Consider the following 8,824-nt stretch of genomic DNA (forward strand, 5'->3'; position numbering starts at 1 on the left):
TTGCTTAATAAAATAAAACTTAGACTATTCCCCCAATAAAAATGACAAATTTGATTAGTTACAACAAATTTCACTTAAATATATAAGTTTCATTGTTTTACTCACTATTCAAATTCTTTCAACTATATAATTCTAAAAATAGATCATTCGTGATAATGTTACTTGTCGCAATAGTTTCTTCAATATTTTTTTAATTTTTAATTTTTTTATTTACGGGTTCTATACTGAAGTAATTTATTTTCTTTAGGGCTAAAATTTACTTAATAAATCTGTTATTTCTAAATGTTTTATGTAAATAAGGAATAGATAGATTTATTATTATCAAAGATGCATAGGCATTCCTCACCCCAATGCGGGACTGTTCCGCTTGTGTATATATATATATATATATATATATATATATATATATATATATATATATATATATATATATATATATATATATGTACAGTAAGTTATGACGAATGTGTAGCCTAATTCATGTGCTAGCCAAAAAAAAAAATATAGTTATGATATTTTTTATATGGGAAAATATCACATGTTCACTACTGGCGTGAAATCAAACAATATATACCGAACCTAGAAGTTTGAGATAACTCCAAATAACTAAGGATTAAAACTGTTAGGATCATAAGTTGAAATCTGGTGATTGGTTAACAAAATCGAGAATATTGAAGAAGTTATCAATTACGATAAAACTAATTCAGCAAACACTTACAATGACAACGTAAACACAAAAATTCATTTAAAATCCACGAAATATCAAATCGTAACCAAATAACCACGTAATACGACACATGATGAAGGCAGTTATAAAATAATAAGTGTAAGACGCGAAAACTGGACACCTCATCTATGTCCAACCTTCAGAGGTCTTTCGATTTCTCTTCGGCGACTGCCCAGACCACGACGACGAGGATTACGATTTCAGCTTTCGGTTCCTTTCTCGCTGACGGCCACACACTCCTTCTTCACGTTCACAAGTTTTTGTGTCCTTAATTGATTTTGCTATTACTGTATTATGTCTCCATAACTAGTTATTTATATGTATTCATGTTTAGGTTTTTGAAATCAGAAATGGAATTTGCTTATAATTTGGAGTCACAGAACATCATAATTGGAATTCATCTTGAGTTTTTTTTTGGGGGCATTAATTAAACTGTAGTTGGAAATTCAATTTACGTTGAATTGTTACATATTATTCTTATGAGTTTTTCTTATATGAACTATACTACTGTAAATAAAGGATTTTCTCTGACAATTACGTAGACCGAAACGACGAGGATACTGATATCAATTTTTCGATTTCATCCCCGACAACCAAACACTTCTTTTGTTTCACAGGTTTTTTTTTTATATGTTTTATGTCTAACATTATTAAGAAACTTTTTGAAGAAATATCATCTACCTCTATATACTTTTTTGAGATGAAAAAACTTTGAGGAAACAATCAACATAACATTATGATTGCTTGTTGTCTCTTTCTGTGTGTCAAGTTTGTAGGGTCTGTATGGTCATCCATACTATTGATGTGAATTGCTTAACTCGTGGCGGGTGTCCTTATCTATAGTACAATCACTTGTCACACTTTCTTTATATGTTTTTTTTTCCATAAATTTATAAATAATATACTCCTTCTGTTTTCCTTTCACTACTACAAAAATAGGATTTTACAACGCTTAAAAAACGTTGTAGAATGATTCTACAACGCTTCTTAAGTGTTGTAGAATCCTGCGTTGTAGAAACTTCTACAACGCTTAAAAATCCGTTGTAGAATCCAACAGCTTTCTACAACGCTTAATTATCCGTTGTAGAAACTACGCTTCTACAACGGATTCTTAAGCGTTGTAGAAGCTTCTACAACGGTCTAATTCCATTGTGTAATTTTAAAATATTTTCACACATGTCGCCGCGGCGAAGTATATTTTTCGCCGCGGCGACGTGCTTCTACAACGGATTGATTTTCCGTTGTAGAAGGACATCGCCGCGGCGAGTTATTTGCCGCGGCGAGGTACGTTCCGAGCCGCGGCGAGAACATTCTACAACGGATTTTCAATCCGTTGTAGAAGCACGTCGCCGCGGCGAAAAATATACTTCGCCGCGGCGACGTCAAATCTTAGCCGCGGCGAGATGATTCTACAACGGATATAATGCGTTGTAGGAAGGCGATGAATTTTTTTTAAAAAACTCGCCGCGGCGAAGAAAAAATCTCGCCGCGGCGAGACTAAGATTTCTAATTTGCTTGCTCTCGGTATCTTGTCTCACCGCGGCGAGAAGTATAGTTCGCCGCGGCGAGAATCATTTATTTTCAATCCACAATTTATTTTTTACACGATACTAGCACCTGAAAATAATCTTCAATACAAAAAATATCTAATATATACATTCATGTCAAATATCCTCATCTTTAAAAAATTCAAAATCTAATATATACATCTTCAAAAAAACTAGCTAATCGTCACAGTTAATAAATGTTTGTACATAAGTTACCCATTCTTCCCTAACTCTCTCTAAATCCTCTTTTGTATAGGATTTCTTATTTTCTAATTTTCCTACACCTCCTACGACTATATCACGCATATAAGAAATGACAAAATACCCGCATTCCGTGTTTCCCGTTTGTCTCGGAGCGTCCCAAGCCTTGATGTACGTTGATTGCCCGTTACTATTGGCGTTTTGATGCTCGAGCTTGAAATCAACAAGAACCCTATATAACACGGAGATTATAAGAGAAAAAACATCTAGAACGGTTTATAATAAAAATTATTTAAGAAATCAAAATATTACCTTTTTATCAATCGATTTAAATCCGTTGGGATTTTATTTCTCAACGGGTCAAAGAACATAGCGCTATTTCTCCAAAGGTCGAGGACAACGAGCATCCAATGCGCACCTTTGTTATACGGCATCAAAACTAGTTCACCAAATTTGCAATGTCGTACCACGTTTCCAACGTCCTTGACTCGTTTTGACAAATAAGCCTCCTCGTCGTCATTTTGTATATACGAACTTAAGCTCGGATTTATAAAACAAAAATTTCGAGTCTTCTTCGCCTTTTCTAGCCTCGATCGTAGATAGCTATGACAAACAAATATTTAGTTGATCAAAACACTAAATATTGAATATTGATATTAAAAAACGCATATAAAGAAAACTCTTACTCCATATAAACCGTTATGCTCCCCGCGCCAATTTCCAAGTATTGCAAAAAATCGGAAATGTCTTCAAATGACACCGGAATCGGGATAGCCGCGAGACTTGGACTAACATTGACCATAATCACATCCCCTTCCGGTAACATTACTTTGTTGGCATGTTGAGCGAGCAATCGATACTTGGGATTAATCACCTTGTACGGAATCTTCTTAGCATCATCGATGCTAGCTTCACTCTCAAAACCGAGCTTTGAGAGTTGTTTGACAACCGGACCGCGACTCTCTATTCCCGAGTCCATTTCCATGAGTCTCTTCGGCCACGAGACAAACCCGCCTATAGCATCTTCAACGGTTTGAGCTTCTTCGGTGGGAATTGGCAATTTTGCTTTTTTAATCAAAACCCCCAAAACGGCCACGCGTAAATTTCCTTCCTCCAAAGGTGAGAAATGAACTACGCCTCCATTCATGTACGCTCGCCCATTTGCAACATGAATTGTGCCTCCGAACTCGGTGTCATCAATGAAAAGAAGACACTCGACGCTTTCATCCGAATTCGGTGTCACCGGCGTGGTTGGATTCAAAGAGCAACTAGCACGAACACTATTTGGTTTTTCCACAACAATAGGATCGATCTTCGGACGATCATCAACAATGATAGGATCGATCTTCGGACGATCATCAACATCGTCGTGTTCTAAGCGAATCAAGAATTTTATCAATAACTTAATACCAAAACATTTATCTTTAATAAATAGATAAAAAAAAAAAATTGAACATACCTAAAGAGACCGCTTCATTGACGTGTTCTTCAACATTTGCCATCTCTTTATCATCAACAACCTTCGCGTTGAGATTCTCTTTCACTTGCTCGACACTAGGCGACTCGACATTAATGCTACCATTTCCACCGAATGCCTTCATCACCAAAGACTTTAACTCGCTCATTTCCCGACGCATCTTCATTACTTCTTCGTTGGGCGTTGGAGGAACAAAGTACTTAAAACGCGACGTGTGTTTGGATTGACCGCAAACTCGCGACGTTCCCAAAGCTTCTTGCAAAACACTCTTTCCCGATTCCGGCAACCATGTCCCTTGCGATGCTTGTTGTGATAACGTTTTCTACACATAAAATTATTTGAAAATAAAATTACAAGGTTAATTGTTATAACAAAGGTAAAGAACTTACGATTTTTTCTCCCATCAATTTGTCTTTCTCATCCTTGTAGTTATCTACGTCTTTCATTCGCGAGTCAATCCAAAGTTCCTCTTTCGTAGGCCATTCCCCCGTTTCGTCATGCTAGTAAGAAGTAATTATATAATAAATTAAAAAATAATTGCAACATTTGAAATAACTAAAAGAAAAAAATGAATCTAACCTTTTCTTGATCAAGCTTTCGATATCCATTTCAGCCCGTTCGAGATTTGTACACACTTTTTCCGATATTTGATTTCCCATGTTTCGATGTTTGTTTGAACATTTCGGTTCGTCTATACTCAACAAATGCTATCCAATCTTCTTCGGTGATACTTGTATAGTATTTCAAAATACAAGCCGGTCTCTTTAAGGCGATTGGTTCGTTGATTATGTCTTTGAGTAGATCGTTGTATATCTCATGACGAAATAACCTTGCGGCTTCTCCGACTCTCATAAGGCAATCGTGTTTTTGTTCGATAGGAATCGTAAATCCTTCTTGCATTTCGTTCCAAATCCGTTCTTTAATTTGGGCGTTGTCTTTACATCTCCAATCACGCATCGAAAGTGGAACGTGTTCTCTTGCTAACACGCCAAAGTAACTCGACAACTCATCATCCTCTTTACCGATTGGTTGCCCTTTATCATCAAATTGTACCGGGATTTTTTTACCAAGTGTTTTAGCCTTATTAACCCGACCCATAAGAGTGTTTCTTCGTTTTCCTTGTTCATCGGAGTTAAGCGCTAGTTGTCTTCTAATTTTTCTTTTACCACTACCGCTAGAAGTAGTAGTAGTGGACGACATTGAATCTAATAAACAAAATTCAAATCATAATTTCAATTTTCAACTCAAATGTTATCAAAATTTCAACTCAAATATAACAAAAATCAAATATAAACTCAACTCCAATCACAATATAAACTCAAATCCAATCCGATTCTAAGCAAAAACACAATTTCAATCCCAATTCAATCTACTATCAAATATATTTCTCAAATCAAATCAATATCAAACTTCAATTCAATAAACTCAAATCCAATACAATATCTCCTAATTTCAAATCAATATCGAATTCACACTAAATAAGTTCATGTAAAAATGTTCAAAAACATTACCCGGAGTTGGACGAGCACAAGGGCGGCGAAGAGAAGGTGGTGAGGCGAGGTGAGGGCGCGCGGCGAGGTGAGGGCGCGCGGCGAGGGTGGGCACGAGCAAGGTGAGGGCACGCGGCGAGGGAGGGCGGCGTGGGCGCACGGCGAGGTGAGGGAGGGGGCTCAGCGAGAGGGCGGCGTGGGCGCGGCGCACGGCGAGGAGAGGGAGTTGAGGGTCGGAGAGAACGCGCGGGAGGGTGGGCGCACAGCGAAGTGAGGGACGGAGAGAGAGAGAGGGGCCGAGAGAGAGAGAGTGGCGGAGAGAGAGAGGGACGGGCGGCAAGAGAGTGGCGGAGAGAGAGAGGGACGGGCGGAGAGAGAGAAGGACGAGAGAGATAGTAGTGGAGATGAGAAGAAATGAGAATGAGAAATGAGAGGGAAAAAAACGCTAAGTATAGATATGAATGGGCGCGGGTAGTTAAAAAAATTTGAAAATTTCAGATTTTTTAACGCTCCTACAACGCTTATTCTAAGCGTTGTAGGATCTCGCCGCGGCGAAGTGTATTTCTCGCCGCGGCGAGATGATTCTACAACGCTTAGAATAAGCGTTGTAAACTCCTCGCCGCGGCGAAACCAAATTCTCGCTGCGGCGAGAGTTACCCAGAAACGTCTCGTCGCGGCGAAAATGTGGCATCGCCGCGGCGAGGTAACCCTAGATGTCCTCGCCGCGGCAATATACAATTTCCGCCGCGGCGAGACCTTTCTACAACGCTTAAGTAAGCGTTGTAGAAGCCTCGCCGCGGCGAAGGCTAATTCCCGCCACGGCGAGGAATACATTCGCCGCGGCGGGAATTGTATGATGCCGCGGCGAGAGTATATGTCTGGAACATGGTGCTCTCGGTAAGTTTTTTGCCGCGGCGACGACTTGTTCCCGCCGCGGCGCAGGACTCCTGCCGCGGCGGGATTTGTACCTCGCCGCGGCGTGATATGTCGCCGCGGCGAACGCATATTTTTGCCGCGGCGAGGACATTCTACAACGCTTATGAAAAGCGTTGTAGAATGTCTCGCCGCGGCGAAGTAGAAAGTTCGCCGCGGCGAGTGACACGAGACTGGTGATATAAATTCTCATTTCTGGTCTCATCTACTAGAGCGTCCTCGTTTACTAGTCTCATCTACACATTCAAATCTTGTAAGTTCTTCTTTAACTTGTTCTAATTTTTTTTTTCTTGATAGTTTACTAATTAGAATTTGGAATTTTTTGTATAATTAGGGTTTTTCTATGAATATGAGAAAGTGGATGTGGGAGAATAGATTGAATGAGATATATCGAAAATGTGTAGATGAGTTTTGTGATTTTGCTAGAGAGAACATGGTAGATTTGAAATCTATTCGTTGTCCTTGTATTAAATGTGGAAATCATAGACATTTTTCGATTGATGTCGTTCGAACCCATTTGTTTGCATATGGAATAATGACCTCGTATCAAAGATGGTTCTACCATGGTGAGGTTTTTCGTTCTACGACAAATGAGGATGATGTTGAAGATGATATTGATGATATGTGCGGCATGATGAATGATTTGGAGGACGATTTTGTTGAGCGACCGGAGTTGTTTGAGTCCATGATGAATGATGCGGAGACACCATTATATGAAGGGTGTACAAGCTATTCGAAGTTGTCATTTTTAGTTACATTATTTCATTTGAAGGCGTCGGGGGGTTGGACTAACACTAGTTTTACTCTATTGTTGGAAACACTGAAAGAAGCATTTCCGAAAGACAATAAAGTACCTTTAAGTATGTATGAAGCAAGGAAGACTTTGGGTACATTAGGAATGAAGTACGAGAAATTCCATGCGTGCCCAAATGATTGTGTTTTATATAGACACGAGTATGAAGATCTAGATGAATGTCCGACGTGCAAAGAGTCACGGTGGAAGAAGGGTAAAATTCCATGTAACGGGGTTAAAGGAGTTCCAGTTAAGGTACGTACATTTTCATCACTTGATTAGGAAATACATGTAGCTCATATTCATTATTTATTACTGATTTTCGTTAAATATATTTAAGTCGTTATGGTACATTCCTCCAATGCCGCGCTTTCGTCGAATGTTTAATAGTGTCAAACACGCGAAGAACATGGTTTGGCACTCCGAAAAGCGTATCGATGATGGTATGTTGAGACATCCTGCTGATGCTGCACAGTGGAAATCATTCGATTTAGAGTATAAGGATTTCAGTGTTGATACTCGAAATTTGCGCCTTGGTCTAGCTTCTGATGGAATGAACCCGTTCAGCATGATGAGCAGTAAATACAGTGTTTGGCCGGTTATACTTGTGAACTACAATCTCCCTCCAAAGCTATGTATGAAGAGAAAGTTCTTGATGTTAACGCTTTTGATTTCAGGACCGAATCAACCAGGAAATGATATTGATGTCTATTTGGCACCGTTGGTCGATGATTTGAAGATGTTATGGGAGAAAGGGATGGAAGTTAAAGACGCTTACCGTGGAGATTCGTTCAACTTAAGGGCAATGTTAATGTGGACTATTAACGATTTTCCGGCCTATGGAAACTTGTCAGGATACTCTGTGAAATGCTCGATTGGTTGTCCGATTTGCATGAAAGACACATCTTCCATCCGTTTGAAGCATGGTAAGAAAACTGTTTTTCTGGGTCATAGAAGATTCTTACCAAGAGATCACTCGTATAGAAGATTGAAACAAGCGTTTGATGGAAATCCAGAAGAACGACCCCTGTATGAAACAAGCGTATAGAGATCACTCAACAGCGACTACTTCTGTATGAAATAGCGACTACGAATGTAGTTGTTGTTCCTATAATTTCTTGTAGTGATTACTGAGAGGTTCGTCAGGATACTATTTTCGAATATGACACTACCAAAATCTAATAAATGTTGTTTCTTCATATAGTTTAATACCATGCAATATAATACTGAATGCCTAAAAAACATCCTAATAAAATGTGATTTTTTAATATTATTCTCAACTACAAAATTAAGATTTTCTAGCTAATCAATAAAATTTTTGACAAGTACAATAATAAATAAGTAGCTAAAGCTTGTAAACAAAATTGAGTAATTAACAAGAGATTAATTTTTTCAAAGTAAAACACTATTATTCTTGGTGTCAAGAGAATCAAATTTTCAGTTTATAAAATATAGTTTCACTTAGTATATAAATATTTTGCTGTATATATTCTATTTAAACAAATACTCAGTTTTCCTAAGTGTGCGTGCGTGTGCGTGTGTGTGCGTGTGCGTGTGAGATAGGATAGTGCATATATTTATTTTTTAAAGGTGATTTAATTAAATATCCAATTTAAAATAATCGATTTAAAAAATAGTCAAAATTTATCTAAATTT

The sequence above is a fragment of the Urtica dioica genome, chromosome 1 (assembly GCF_054948205.1).
Source record: "Urtica dioica subsp. dioica isolate 48M chromosome 1, U.dioica_male_clone48M_v1_H2, whole genome shotgun sequence".
NCBI classification, from domain to species: Eukaryota; Viridiplantae; Streptophyta; class Magnoliopsida; order Rosales; family Urticaceae; genus Urtica; species Urtica dioica.